Source organism: Salvelinus alpinus, chromosome 30, assembly GCF_045679555.1.
Source record: "Salvelinus alpinus chromosome 30, SLU_Salpinus.1, whole genome shotgun sequence".
Lineage (NCBI taxonomy): Eukaryota > Metazoa > Chordata > Actinopteri > Salmoniformes > Salmonidae > Salvelinus > Salvelinus alpinus.
This window is the reverse complement of record NC_092115.1, coordinates 23962864-23979002: the sequence shown is the minus strand read 5'-3', so window position 1 is coordinate 23979002 and position 16139 is coordinate 23962864. Positions and strand designations below refer to the sequence as shown.

At 41.0% G+C, this 16139-nt stretch overlaps 1 protein-coding gene and 1 pseudogene across 1 annotated transcript in view; both read left to right on the top strand.

Moving 5' to 3' along the window:
• Positions 1 to 2612: 2612 nt before the first annotated feature.
• brinp2 (bone morphogenetic protein/retinoic acid inducible neural-specific 2) overlaps positions 2613 to 16139 on the top strand; it is a 129026-nt gene continuing 115499 nt past the window's right edge. Inside the window, exon 1 of the mRNA XM_071376931.1 lies at positions 2613 to 3313. The gene's annotated coding sequence lies outside the window, so the exon portion shown is untranslated. The remainder of the gene's footprint in view (positions 3314 to 16139) is intronic.
• On the top strand, positions 14568 to 15381 carry LOC139560096 (uncharacterized; annotated as a pseudogene).

Below are 16139 nucleotides of genomic sequence, written 5' to 3'. Positions count from 1 at the left end.
AGAATGCGTGGCAGGCTGACTACCTGTTATGCGAGTGCAGCAAGGAAAAAAGCACTGTCGTTGCACCAATGTGTACCGAACCATAAACATCAATGCCTTTCTTAAAATCAATACACAAGTATTTTTAAACCTGCATATTTAGTTAATATTGCCTGCAAACATGAATTTATTTTAACTAGGCAAATTGTGTCACTTCTCTTGCGTTCTGTGCAAAAAAGTCAGGGTATATGCAGCAGTTTGGGCCGCCTGGCTCGTTGCGAACTGTGAAGACTATTTCTTCCTAACAAAGCCAGTCTACTTCGCCAAACGGGGGATTATTTAACAAAAGTGCATTTGCGAAAAAATCACAATCGTTGCACGAATGTACCTAACCATAAACATCCATGCCTTTCTTAAAATCAATACACAGAAGTATATATTTTTAAACCTGCATATTTAGTTAAAAGAAATTCATGTTAGCAGGCAATATTAAACTAGGGAAATTGTGTCACTTCTCTTGCGTTCATTGCAGGCAGAGTCAGGGTATATGCAACAGTTTGGGCCGCCTGGCTCGTTGCGAACTAATTTGCCAGAATCTTACGTAATTATGACATAAAAGAAAGAATAAGCGTTTTATTTTCTAAATGATAGTTTCCAGATTTGACCATATTAATGACCTAAGGCTCCTATTTCTGTGTGCTATTATGTTATAATTAAGTCTATGATTTGATATTTGATAGAGCAGTCTGACTGAGCGGTGGTAGGCAGCAGCAGGCTCGTAAGCATTCATTCAAACAGCACTTTCGTGCGTTTGCCAGCAGCTCTTCGCAATGCTTCAAGCATTGCGCTGTTTATGACTTCAAGCCTATCAACTCCCGAGATTAGGCCGGTGTTACTGATGTGAAATGGCTAGCTAGTTAGCGGGGTGCGCGCTAATAGCGTTTCAAATGTCACTCGCTCTGAGACTTGGAGTAGTTGTTCCCCTTGCTCTGCAAGGGCCGCGGCTTTTGTGGAGCGATGGGTAACGATAATTCGAGGGTGGCTGTTGTCGATGTGTTCCTGGTTCGAGCCCAGGTAGGGGTGAGGAGAGGGACGGAAGCTATACTGTTACACTGGCAATACTAAAGTGCCGATAAGAACATCCAATAGTCAAAGGTATATGAAATACAAATGGTACAGAGAGAAATAGTCCTATAATTCCTATAATAACCTCAACCTAAAACTTCTTACCTGGGAATATTGAAGACTCGTGTTAAAAGGAACCACCAGCTTTCATATGTTCTCATGTTCTGAGCAAGGAACTTAAACGTTAGCTTTTTTACATGGCACATGAAACTTTTACTTTCTTCTCCAACACTTTGTTTTTGCATTATTTAAACCAAATTGAACATGTTTCATTATTTATTTGATGCTAAATTGATTTGATTGATGTATTATATTAAGTTAAAATAAGTGTTCATTCAGTATTGTTATAATTATCATTATTACAAATAAAACAATCGTCCGATTAATCGGTATCGGCTTTTTTTGGTCCTCCAATAATCAGTATCAGCGTTGAAAAATCATAAGCGGTCGCCCTCTAGTAATTACCCTCAATTCGATGTGGTCAAAACGTGAGGTTGTGTCGTTTAGTAACACATACTGTACACGTGCAGGAAATTTGCGCAAATAATCTAAAATAATGTAACGTAGCTTTATTGGATCATCTCACAGCTAAATATGGTTAAATACCAGTAAACTGAGAAACAGTCTTTCTCTCGTGTCTCCATCTCTTTGCCTACTTACACTAGCGGTAATTCCCTGGGGTTCTCAACCTCTTCAACACAGCACCACAATATGGGAGTGATTCAATCAGATTTTGGAACCAGTCCTATAGGATTCCAATACAAGAATCCAATTGAAAAAAAACATTAGATTTTGGAACCAGTCTTATAGGATAAAATCCCAATAGGATAGGTCCTATAGGATTCTAACCCCTAGGATAAAATCCTATAGGAAAGGTTCTAAAATCTGATAGGATTTTCTATTGGATTCTAATAGGATTTTTTTATTACTAGGAATTTCAGGGGTTTAAAATGGAAGAGAAAGGAACGTTCTAAACCGGCACGTTTTGGGGGGTTTGAACCGGTTCAGATCTTTGAAAATAATCTGTTCCAACCCCTTTTCCAGACACTTGTATAATCTATGCAAGGGTGCATTGAAGCCGTTCTGGCAGCTCCTGTTGGCCCAATGCCCTACTTTATGTTGGTGTTTCCTTTATTTGGGCAGTTACCTGTATCTCTCTTCAGAAACTAGGGACTTTGTCAGTATGAATTCAGTTTGCCAGGAGTCATAACAAATTTGCAAGACACAAATTTGGCTAAAGTATTGGGAGAAGCATTTCTCTTTCATTAGCCAGGCTGTCCCTTCAGGCTTGCAGAGCTCCGTATATCCTCTCCTCTGCTTCCCCAACCCCCAGCCTACCATTTCCCCACTCTCTCTCCTCTTCTCATGTCCCTCTCCTTCCTTCCACATAGCATTATCAACCCCTCCTCCCTGTACTTTTCTCTGAGCTGAGCTCAACCAATCACGGTCTGGGAGGCGTGGCAACAAGAGTCGGTTTGACAGAGCAAAGAGATGTGTTCCTGAAAGATTTTGAGCAAGAGCAATCGTCAGTCCAGGGCTCATCCGAAGTGCTGGGCTTGAGAGTGAGTGATGACTGTAACAGGGGCAGCTGAGGCTTAGCTGTGTAGCTCACAGAAAAAGGTGTACATTGTATTTCTCTGCTTTGGTAGCAGGTGCAGGCTCTTTACTGAAGGAAGAGTTGCCTAAAAGGAAAATAAGAGATATTTTGTGTGGATTTTATTCTGGTTCTTCTGACTGCTACACTATATATTATCATTAAGACCTGGAGGACTGGGGGACACTGGCACCTTTCACTTTTATCTTGCTGTTTCCTATTTCTGAAATCTTAGATGCATCCTTAGTTTTAAGTATTTTAGTATTTTTTGGGTGTGACTATTTTTGGTCTCAGCTGATTATCTCAAGCTAAATATGCACTATATTGTTGTGGACTTGAAGTGTTATAGGGGCACCTTTGGACCCCAACTTGCAACCAACATTGACTAACTTGGCTATAGCAGTGAGAGGACAATGCCTGGATTATCCTATAATAAGCGACTCTGTAACTTGCCTGTTGGAAGCTGCAAGTGAATCAGGGACTGGAGGCTGTCGGTTAGCTGCTGGCTGCATTCCACCAGTTTGTCTGAAGACTGTAAACATCTTGACAACCTTCACTAGCTGGTAGGATACACGCACAACGAAAGAGACAACAGGATCACCCTTCACACTCTGGGTGAGATGCCATTGCTATTGCTTGCCTTGCTTCTATATCAATTTGTAATGTGCTTTAGAGTGCCTGAGTATTGATGTTATTATTTGCACAGTGACCTGGCTGGTGTGTATTAGTAATAATGTTGAGTTAGTCGTCTGATTTTGTGTTTTTATCCAAAGAAGTTGTACATTTATTATCAACCTGGCTTTTTTTAACTTCAGACATTCACTTAGTTTACTCTTAAATTATCTCCTTAAATTATTACTCTGGTGTTATGATGCTGAATTATTGTCTTGTTTTATTTGTGTGCAGGTTTTTGGTTATTTAAAACAGCTCATATCAATGGGGGTGTCCCCTATAGCCTGTGACGCATGCATTTTGATGTGCATAGGCTACTATATTCAGCAGAGGGTTTGTGAATATTATGTTTTATACATGCTCCTCTGTGAATTTGCATTCAGTTCGTAAGCATCTCCAACTAGGCTTACTCAGTCCAGATCTCTCCCTGCCTTAGGCTTAGGGTACGATAATGGAGCAGAGGAGAGAGAGATTCAGGAGATTGCTGCAAAATCATTGAAAGTGCCTTCAAAACGTGAGATGCCCAGTGCTTAAACTTTCTGGTCAAGTGAGAATTCTTCAGCCAGTCATTTTAAACAAAGCTTGAGAGATTTAACAAAACCACCCCACAGCTTTGTTGTTCACTGCATGGGTTTGCCTCCTCGCTGTGTGAACCTTGGATAACTGCCTGGGCATGGTGGAAGGAAAGGAAGAGGCAGTGTGTAGGTCAGTGCTTCCCTCTTGATATAGCCATGTGTCTCAAAGTATTTGTGCTCGTCAAAGGCCACAGGCAGCACTACCACTGTAGGAGGAAAGAACTGGACACTAGTGTGAGCAATCAGTCTATTGTTTTACATATGTTCATGAATCCTCTTTGCACGTGATTTTGGCAGACTAGAATCATGCTAACATTTCAATCGGAGGGGGGTATTTAATGCAATTTTTCACCAAATATAAAGCAGCTTTCTTTTTATCTAATCCGTTGAGGAAAATGTGTAAGCTGCTTCAGTGTATTTTTTAAGCTGTTGGTTCTGGGCGACTAAGCTGTTGGTTCTGTGCAATTCGTATTTGAATAGCGGATTCCTGGTGTTTGATTGTTATAAGTATTTATAAACAGTGATGAAATAAGTCTGTCTCTCCAATTACTTTTATTTGGTATTTTATTCACTAAGGGTTGGGATATGGGCATTGTTGAGAACATAAATATACAATGTTATCAAAATGAACACATTTACGCGAAAAATATTCCTTGTTTCTTTACAACAAAGTGTCTCTGAGGGAGGTTGTCTGTCTTGTCCTCTATTTCCTGCCTGCTTTTATTGAACATCAGATGTACATGAATATCAGGGGCTTGCTACAGTAAGTAGTTACAACTAGTCTGCTTTTTAAAATTCCCTGTGGAGAGAGAGACTTTTAGCTGCTCACCACCCTTGTCTTCCAGCAGTTGGGAAGGGAGAAGCAGATTCTTGACAGTTTTACTGCTTTTTCTCACCTACAGAGGGAGCATAGTACCACACAACGTTTAGCTGATCTGCCTCCAGCACAAAGCTATTCTTGAGCTCATTCTTTTTTTAAATGCGGTCTGAAACATGTATGATGCTTGGCTGAACTCTCTTAGAGAATGATAAAGAGGATTTTTAGAACGGGACATGTGCAATGTTTATAAGTAAATGCATTGATCTCAATTATTGAACATTATCACAGCAGAGATTCATTTGACTTGACATCCAAACCAAATTCATTGATTTTCAATGTTACTGTCAGCGGAGATTTAATCCCTCTGAGCCGTACAGGTTATGCTGCAGAAATGTACCATTTGTACTATCTTGACCCAGTTTAATGTTATTTTTTATTTGCAGCACTCTTTGGTGCACCATGAAGCAAGTTATCTAACTACAGTAGGCTATGTGAGTAGATGGGATACCACATGACGTGTGTGTGTGTGTGTGCATGCGTGCGGTAAAAATGTAGTGCTCCTAAATGAATAAAACATTAATCAGTAGCCAAGGCAAACTCAATACAGTATATGCCTAGGCCTAGCAGTAGTACAGCTGGATTTTCATTTGGAGATCTTATTTCCCAGATCGAAGCTGCTGATTCAAAGTGGACTGGAATGGAACCAGTCTCTTGATGTGTCCGAAATGGCACCCTATTCCCTTTGGGGTCAAAAGTAGTGCATTATAACAGGAATAGGGTGCTATTTCTCTCTGTAGTAGAACCATATCAGCACAGCAAAATCACTTGCCAAGAACATCTGTGCGGACATGATAATAGTCTTCCCCACCTTTTAGCAATCATTTGTGCCCAGGGAAGTTTGGGTCATTGATTACATTTCCATAATTGAGATTGAAGGATGGCGAGCTGTAGAAAATGAGATGGACAGAAGAGAGGAGAAACTTGGGCTGATCTCAACGAGTAGGGCCATTGTACACCAACTCTGTTCCACAAAGAGTGAAACATATACTATCTTATACCCAAATATATGGCACAGTTAGGAGAGAGTGTCAATCATTCTAATTTATTCATTGATGAGGAATTTTTCCATCTGAATTTTTCCCCCTTATTATTGCTTATGCAGCCTGCTAAGTTAAAAAGCATAATTTGTTTGACTGGTTTGCATGTTTAATTAAATGTTAAATTCACAAGTTGAATTACCAAGCCTTCCCCTAATAACCTCTCTCTCCATTTCCTGACTTTCACAGAGAGAGCTCCCTTTTAACTTACTCATTCATGCATGCAGTGTAGAAAGCATGCATGTCAATACGAGTTCAGAGCTGACTGAGGACTTTGGAGTAGAATATATATGCATTTTTTACCCGTAGATAAAATGGTGTGCAGTGAAAGTATAAAACTCAAGTGTGTTTTAATCATTTGAAATTGAAAATGGCTGACAGGCTTTTGATGTCGATCAATCAATCTTGGTTAATTATTAAAGCACTCAAGACAAAAACAATGCCAGACTGATACAACAGAAAATCTAATTGAAATTCATTTTTGAAGGACTGGAATATGCAATGGATGTAGTAGCACTGCATATTCTATACCAGGGGTCTCCAACAGGTCTCCAACAGCTACCAGTAGCTTGCAGCCCACATTTGAGCAGTAGCTCGCCAAACAATTCTGAAAGGACATGCAATTATTCATATTTTCCACCGCAAACTGTCATAAACAAATCTAAAAGTATCAGAAACTACTAGCTACTATCTAATTAACGGAACATTGACATTACCCCACCTTGGTTAGCCACTATGAGCTTAAAAGGCTAAATCTAACACAATATCTGCCAATTAATTTCCAGTATATATTGCCCCCGTTTGTGTGTGTGTTTGTCTATCACTCCGTGTGTAGCCAGTTGTGATAACCGCATGTGAGTTGACAGAAATACTTTCCCCAAAACCTTCTTAATTAAATCTTAACTGCAAAGTAGGCTTACCTGGCAGATGTATATCATGAGTAAGTATATAATTTATATCTATTATTAGTTATTTGCTAACTTTTCTATGAAATGAGCAGCATCAGTACAGAACCATCCTAGACCGGCACATTAGACAGCATATTCCTCACAAGCTAGATTATCAATTAAAGGGCCAGATGCAGAATTAAAGGGGAATTACACTCAAATCTAAATTTGTTTGTTTTCTTCCAGACCTACAAAAATTGCCTTCTGATTTAAGCATTGACATGGACTCTCAGAACATCCCATTAAATGTTTTCTCTATGAACAATTGCAATTTTGAGAGTGAAAAACAATGAAGCTAAAACCAGGAAAAATAAAACTGAGAACATAATTTAGGAAAATATAAAACAGAATTTGGAGGGGAAAATCACATATTTTATAGAGTTGTTTATTAACCATTATTCTACCAGGTATATTGACAGAAAACTGCTTTCTCCTGCGCACCAAGGACCTGGGGAAGACTTGCAGGGGAGAAGAGAAGAATGTTCCTATTTGAAAGCTAGAAAAAAATTGTGGCTCACAACATGTTTCTTTTTTTTAAAGTAGCTCTCATGCTAGGAAAGGTTGGAGAGGTTCCAGTCCTTGAAAAATTTATCAAATTATTTTTACAAATGAGTGAAACAAAGGACAGTATTTTGGGTAAGAAATTGGAAACTGAAATTAATCAGCACTCTATAACACAAGCTACTTATAAAGGATGCCTTTGCAATTGTGCCAAAAACTTGGATTTGTCTGTGCGTGTTGGAACATACAGTACACTCAATGGTTGACTGTTTCATAGCTGAGGCTCAATAGAGCCTCTGTTTGCATCCCAAATGGCATCCTATTCCCTAGATTGTGCTCTACTTTTGACCAAAGCCCTGTGAACCCTGGTGAAAAGTATTGCACTATATAGGGAATAAGGTGCCATTTGAGATGCAGCGTTGAGATGCAGCCTCTGAGTTGTGACAGCAGGCTATTCATTTGAGACAGTTTGCTATAGAAGGAAAATAATCCTGCAGCAACAGGAAATGTGGATTATAATTAATGGACATTTTTGTAGGGGTTTATTAAAAAAATGAATAAGTGAATATCAAGTATGAAATTTTTACAAATTTCAGAAGACTTAAATTCAAATATATTACAAGTTTTAAATGTCCTGCATTGCAGAAATGTTATCCTGCAACACAGGGTGATCAGATTAAGATCCTACATCAGGATGTTTCAGGGTCACTGAAGAGACTAGCTAAGCATCCTTAGCTCCATGACAAGAAAAACACAATTGAGGTGACTGTACTGTATAAAGGCTAACCCTGAGCAAGGCCTTAAAGTCAAGTTACAGTATGGTTCAAGTAGGAAATTCATATTTATATAATTTTATACTGGGTGCACTCATTAGACACACTTCAGCAGTAAACAATCTGATTTAAAAGATGGGAAATTCCAATTCAAGAGGAGTTCTCATTCATGTGGAAAAGGGTAGTAGCAGTAATAGCTAAATTAGATACAAGTTCATGGCCTTTGTTATCACACTGTATCTAGATTATGTAATAAAGCAGTACATTCTGGGAGATGATGTGGAAGCCCTTTGATCGTATGAGGGTTTAATGCAGGGCAAGGTAACTAGATTCAACCGCAGGCCAAATCTTTTTAGGAGCGGATGGTCGGGGGGTCGGAAAATAAGTCAGTTGTACACTTTTTAAATTGACCACAAGAAATTGTATTTGAAAATAACAATAATTTCATACCTTGATTAAATTGAAATACAATCACTTATGTCTCTTTTTGTTATTAGTAGGAATACTTCCTAATTTTTTATATTTTTTTGCTGAATTCCTGGTAATTTGACAGTATTTTTTTGACCCAAAACTAAAATTCCCGAAATATATCTCTATTTTTGTTTTACTAAAAACAGGCCGCCTGCAGACGACAATTGCTTTAATGAGTCAAACCTCTTGTTCTGCAAGGTGTTCTTCTCTTCTTATTATGAATTACAGAAAGGAAAAGTTCTCAATGTTATTGCAACCAGCATATAAAGGTTGATATCATTTTTACAGTATAATGTATGCCCCAAGATAATTTTTTATGTCAACAAATACAGTGGCTGTGGTATGTTGTGTAGATCCTTAGGCCATATAGTTTGAATCCAAGCACAGTGGCGGTGGATCCTAGTTTTATTGGGTTCTACTAAAGGCTATAAAATATCTGCTGTTGGACGAAAGACAAGATTTGTGTAATATAAACAGGCTACACTGCTGATAAAGATGGCACGTTTAGTGTCTTGAAAAAAAAAAACTGTTTAAATACCACCAATAACTTTTTTGTCAGCCTTTAATGTTTAATGGTGAGGTTCAAGATGGCATCAATCATAAAAACGTGGAAATTCCAGATTATCCTGGTCAAGGGTCCGTGGCGAAAAAAGATTTATTGGACAAGGAGTCAAGGATCAGAAGAGACCAGGCAGCAACCAGGGATGTGTCCCAAATGGCACCCTGTTCCCTACCACAGTGCCCTACTTTTCACCAGAACCCTATTGGCCCTTGTCAAAAGTAGTGCATTATATAGAGAATATTGTGTCATTTGGGACACAGGCTTAGGTGGCGACCCGGGATACAGTTGATTCATGCTGCAGCTGGGCACAGGTGGAGGTTCCACCAATCAGCCCCAACAGCAGGCTTCTTTCACTGCATTTTAATTGAGTACTAAGAGGATGCCAGCCATCGTGGACCTCAAGCTGTAAGCCATTACAGTTGGCGGCAGGGTCTGATGGCCCACAGATTGACTTGATTTTGATTGTCCAAGCGAGTGAGGAAGATCTGTCCCAAGCGGAATTTACTGAATATTATGATTTCCAGTAGATGATAATAACGAATAACTGTAATTCTGAGTAAATGCTTGAAAGTATGTGGACCAGAATGCTAGGTCCAAAAATGTACCTTCATTATTTGACCTAGCCAGAATGTGGACATTTTGTTCTTCTGTAAGTGCAGTCCTTTTCCCCATCGCAATTTGAAGCAGGGGACTGGCTATTGTCATCCATTACCACATACAATATGACTGAGTGAGAGTACGGAGAACTGGGCTGCTCTGCTCTAGGTATTAGGAATTGGAACAGTACTGCATCAGCCCCATATCAAGCTTTCATGCTCCTCTCCAACCACCCTTGTTCTCAAACAATGATGTATATAAACTATGGATTGCTGATGCTATGTATTGGCCAATGAGAGGCTTTGAAGCCACCGGTCAGCCATATTGGCACTGCCCAGTAGGAGCATTCTCCATAGAAATGAATGCAATTGTACAGTATTTTAATTAAATGTTTCAAGGACAAAATTACATGTATTTAAAGGGAAATGTAAAAAATAATGTAAACTTCATAATCATCATCTCTAGCACCACCCCACACGTAAAAAAGAGGAAGATAAGTGTTTACAATGAAATCGTCAACCAATTAGTAGGCAATGCCTACTCACAATTGTTAAAAATCACACTCTACACACCGATGATGTTCCTCTTTTTTGCTGGAGATGATGAATATGAAGTTGTAAAATGTTGACTTTTCCTTTTCAGTATTTTGTTGTAGAGGGAACAGTAACATTATTAGTCATATCTAAAAATTATACTTCAAGTAAAATATGTTTGTGTGTATGTAAACCTGTTCGTCAAACATCTCATTCCAAAATCATGGGCAATAATTTTGAGTTGGTCCCCCCTTTGCTAATATAACAGCCTCCTTTCTTCTGGGAAGGCTTTCCACTAGATGTTGGAACATTGCTGCAGGGACTTGATTCCATTCAGCCACAAGCATTAGGGAGGTCGGTCACTGATGTTGGGCGATTAGGCCTGTCTCGCAGTTGGCGTTCCAATTTATCCCAAAGGTGTTTGATGGGGTTGAGGTCAGAGCTCTGTGCAGGCCAGTCAAGTTCTTCCACACCGATCTCGACACACCATTTTTGTATGGACCTCGCTTTGTGCATGGGGACATTGTCATGATGAAACAGCAAAGGGCCTTCCCCAAACTGTTGCCAAAAAGTTGGAAGCACAGAATCGTCTAAAATGTCATTGTATGCTGTAGCGTTAAGATTTCCCTTCACTGTAACTAAGGGGCCGAACCCGCACCATGAAAAACAGCACCAGACCATTCCTCCTCCACCAAACTTTACAGTTGGCACTATGCATTTGGGCAGGTAGCGTTCTCCTGGTATCCGCCAAACCCGGATTCGTCAGCTGGACCGCCACAGGAAAGGAAGACCCAGAGTTACCTTTGCTGCAGAGGATTTGTTAATTAGAGTTAAACCTCTTAAGGATCCGCCCCTTTTCTTCAATTTTCAAAGCTCAGGACCTGAAGCAAGGATATGCATATTCTTGATACCATTTGAAAGGAAACACTTTGAAGTTTGTGGAAATGTGAAATTAATGTAGGAGAATATAACACATAAGATCTGATGTGCCATCATATTTAAATGCAAGAGAAAGGCCATAATATATTATTCCAGCCCTGGCACAATTTAGATTTTGGCCACTAGATGGCAGCAGTGTATGTACAACATTTTAGACTGATCCAATGAACCATTGCTTTTCTGTTCAACATTTTGTATCAAGAATGCCCAAATGTTCCTAATTGGTTTATTAACAACTTTTCAAATTCATAACTGTGCACGCTCCTCAAACAATAGCATGGTATTCTTTCACTGTAATAGCTACTGTAAATTAGACAGTGCAGTTAGATTAACAAGATTTTTAGCTTTCTGCCAATCTCAGATATGTCTATGTCCTGGGAAATGTTCTTGTTACTTACAACGCATTAGCCTACGTTAGCTCAACTGTCCCGCAGGGAACCCACTGATCCTGTGGAGGTTTAACTGCACCTCAGATTGCAGCCCAAATAAATGCCTTACAAAGTTCAAGTGACAGACACATCTCAACATCAACTGTTCAGAGGAGACTGTGTCAATCAGGCCTTCATGGTTGAATTACTGCAAAGAAACCACTACTAAAGGACACTATTAAAAAGAAGAGACTTGCTTGAGCCAAGACAAACGAGCAATGGACATTAGACCGATGTAAATTTGTCATTTTTTGGGGGGGTGGTTTGTGAGATGCAGAGTAGGTGAACGGATGATCTATGGTTCTCATCATGAAGCATGGAGGTGTGATGGTGTGGGGGTGCTTTGCTGGTGACACTGTCCGTGATTAATATGGAACTTAAGGCACACTTAACCAGCATGGCTACCACAGCATTCTGCAGCGATACGCCATCCCACCTGCCTTGCGCTTAGTGGGACTATCATTTCTTTTTCAACAGGAAAATGACCCAACACACCTCCAGGCTGTGAAAGGGCTATTTGACCAAGAAGGAGAGTGATGGAGTGCTGCATCAGATGACCTGGCCTTAACAATCACTCGACTTCAACCCACTTGAAGATGTATTTATTTATTTAACCTTTATTTAACCAGGTAGGCTAGTTGAGAACAAGTTCTCATTTGCAACTGCGACCTGGCCAAGATAAAGCATAGCAATTTGACACATACAACACAGAGTTACACATGGAATAAACAAAACATACAGTCAATAATACAGTAGAAAACAAAAGGTCTATATACAGTGAGTGCAAATGAGGTAAGATAAGGGAGTTAAGGCAATAAATAGGCCATGGCGTCGAAGTAATTACAATATAGCAATTAAACACTGGAATGGTAAATGTGCAGAAGATGAATGTGCAAGTAGAGATACTGGGGTGCAAAGGAGCAATATAAATAAATACAGTATGGGGATGAGGTAGGTAGATAGATGGGCTGTTTACAGATGGGCTATATACAGGTGCAGTGATCTGTGAGCTGCTCTGACAGCTGGTGCTTAAAGCTAGTGAGGGAGACATGAGTCTCCAGCTTCAGAGATTTTTGCAGTTCGTTCCAGTCATTGGCAGCAGAGAACTGGAAGGAAAGACGACCAAAGGAGGAATTGGCTTTGGGGGTGACCAGTGAGATATACCTGCAGGAGCGCGTGCTATGAGTGAGTGCTGCTATGGTGACCAGTGAGCTGAGATAAGGCGGGGCTTTACCTAGCAGAGACTTGTAGATAACCTGTAGCCAGTGGGTTTGGCGACGAGTATGAAGCGAGGGCCAACCATTGAGAGCGTACAGGTCGCAATGGTGGGTAGTGTATGGGGCTTTGGTGACAAAACGGATGGCACTGTGATAGACCGCATCCAGTTTGTTGAGTAGAGTGTTGGAGGCTATTTTATAGATAACATCACCGAAGTCGAGGATCGGTAGGATGGTCAGTTTTACGAGGGTATGTTTGGCAGCATGAGTGAAGGATGCTTTGTTGCGATATAGGAAGCCGATTCTATATTTAATTTTGGATTGGAGATGCTTAATGTGAGTCTGGAAGGAGAGTTTACAATCTAACCAGACACCTAGGTATTTGTAGTTGTCCACGTATTCTAAGTCAGAGTAGTGATTCTGGACGGGCGAGCAGGTGCGGGCAGTGATCGGTTGAATAGCATGCGTTTAGTTTTACTTGTGTTTAAGAGCAGTTGGAGGCCACGGAAGGAGAGTTGTATGCCATTGAAGCTCGTCTGGAGGTTAGTTAACACAGTGTCAATAGAGGGGCCAGAAGTATACAGAATGGTGTCGTCTGCGTAGAGGTGTATCAGAGAATCACCAGCAGCAAGAGCAACATCATTGATGTAATACAGAGAAGAGAGTCGGCCCAAGAATTGAACCCTGTGGCACCCCCATAGAGACTGCCAGAGGTCCGGACAACAGGCCCTCCGATTTGACACACTGAACTCTATCAGAGAAGTAGTTGGTAAACTAGGCGAGGCAATAAGTTGAGAAACCAAGGCTGTCGAGTCTGCCAATAAGAATGTGGTGATTGACAGAGTCGAAAGCCTTGGCCAGGTCGATGAATACGGCTGCACAGTAATGTCTCTTATCGATGGCGGTTATGATGTCGTTTAGGACCTTGAGCGTGGCTGGGGTGCACCCATGACCAGCTCTGAAACCAGATTGCATAGCGGAGAAGGTACGGTGGGATTCGAAATGGTCGGTAATCTGTTTGTTGACTTGGCTTTCGAAGACCTTACAAAGACAGGGTAGGATAGATATAGGTCTGTAGCAGTTTGGGTCTAGAGTGTCACCCCCTTTGAAGAGGGGGATGACCGCGGCAGCTTTCCAATCTTTGGGAATCTCAGACGATACAAAAGAGAGGTTGAACAGGCTAGTAATAGATGGTTTGGGATAAAGGAAAAGCAGCCAACAAGTGCTCAGCATATGTGGGTACACTGTCATCAAGGCAACGGGTGGCTTCTATGAAGAATTCAAAATCTAAAATATATTTTGATTTGCCTACCACTATTTTGGTTACTACATGATTCCATGTGTTGTTTCATAGTTTTGATGTCTTCACTATTATTCTACAATGTAGAAAATAGTGAAAATAAAGAAAAACCCTTGAATGAGTAGGTGCGTCCAAACTTTTGACTGGTACTGTATATATAAACTCAGCAAAAAAAGAAACAACCCTTTTTCAGGCTCCTACTTTTCAAAGAAAATTTGTAAAAATCCAAATAACTTAACAGATCTTCATTGTGAAGGGTTTTAACACTCTTTCCAATGCTTGTTCAATGAACCATAAACAATTAATGAACATGCACCTGTGGAACGGCCGTTAAGACACTAACAGCTTACAGACGGTAGGCAATTCAGGTCACAGTTATGAAAACCTAGGACACTAAAGAGGCCTTTCTACTGACTCCGAAAAACACGAAAAGAAAGATGCCCAGGGTCCCTGCTGATCTGCGTGAACGTGCCGCAGATATGTTGCAAGGAGGCTTGAGGATTCCAGATGTGGCATCGGCAATTAATTGCAATGTCCGTACTGTGAGACGCCTACGACAGTGCTACAGGGAGACAGGATAGACAGCTGATCGTCCTCGCAGTGGCAGACCACGTGTAACAACACCTGAACAGGATTGGTACATCCGAACGTCACACCTGCGGGACAGGTACAGGATGGCAACAACAACTGCCCGAGTTACACCAGGAATGCACAATCCCTCCATCTGTGCTCAGACTGTCCGCAATAGGCTGAGAGAGGCTGGACTGAGGGCTTGTAGGCCTGTTGTAAGGCAGGTCCTCACCAGACATCACAGACAACACCGCCGCCTATGGGCACAAACCCACCGTCGCTGGACCAGACAGGACTGGCAAAAAGTGTTCTCCACTGACGAGTCGCGGTTTTGTCTCACCAGGGGTGATGGTCGGATTCGTGTTTATCGTCGAAGGAATGAGCATTACACCTAGGCCTGTACTCTGGAGCGGGATTGATTTGGAGGTGGGGGGTCCATCATGTTCTGGGGCGGTGTGTCACAGCATCATCGGACTGAGCTTGTTGTCCATGCAGGCAATCTCAACGTTGTGCGTTACAGGGAAGATATCCTCCTCCCTCATGTGGTACCCTTCCTGCAGGCTAATCCTGACATGACCCTCCAGCATGACAATGCCATCACGCACAGAACGAGCATTATGGCTAATTTCCTGCAAGACAGGAATGTCAGTGTTCTGCCATGGCCAGCGAAGAGCCCGGATCTCAATCCCATTGAGCACGTCTGGGACCTGTTGGATTGAAGGGTGAGGGCTAGGGCCATTCTCCCCAGAAATGTCCGGGAACATGCAGCTGCCTTGGTGGAAGAGTGGGGTAACATTTCACACCAAGAACTGGCAAATCTGGTGCAGTCAATGAGGAGGAGATACACTGCAGTACTTAATGCAGCTGGTGGCCACACCAGATACTGACTGATACTTTTGATTTTAACCCTCCTTTGTTCAGGGACACATTGTTCCATTTCTGTTAGTCACATGTCTGTGGAACCTGTTCAGTTTATGTCTCAGTTGTTGAATCTTGTTATGCTGGAAATAAACGCAGTTGACAGTGAGAGGACATTTCTTTTTTTGCTGAGTTTATGTATGTGTATATATGTGTGTGTATGTTTAACTCATATTAAACCATTTAAAAGTATGCATTAAGGTGTCAGTAATATAAAAAAAGTGGCAAAAACGAATATAGACATTAATAAATCCATTTCTATAGCTTGTAAAATATTTTTTACAACGGTGGGGGAGCGCTAAGATGGTGTGACTTAATTTAGTGTACATATAAATCATTGGTGTCCACACCTCCAAGATGGATGGTTGTTGTAAGCCAAGCCCCTGTATTTCACTTGGGTCCAATGACCTTTTCACGTTGTACAGGGACTTGTATTACCTATCGATCAACTCCTGACCAGTCTATCTCTGTGGGGATGGTGTGTATATACTGAATATTTCCTTTCTTGACAAGAAAAACGA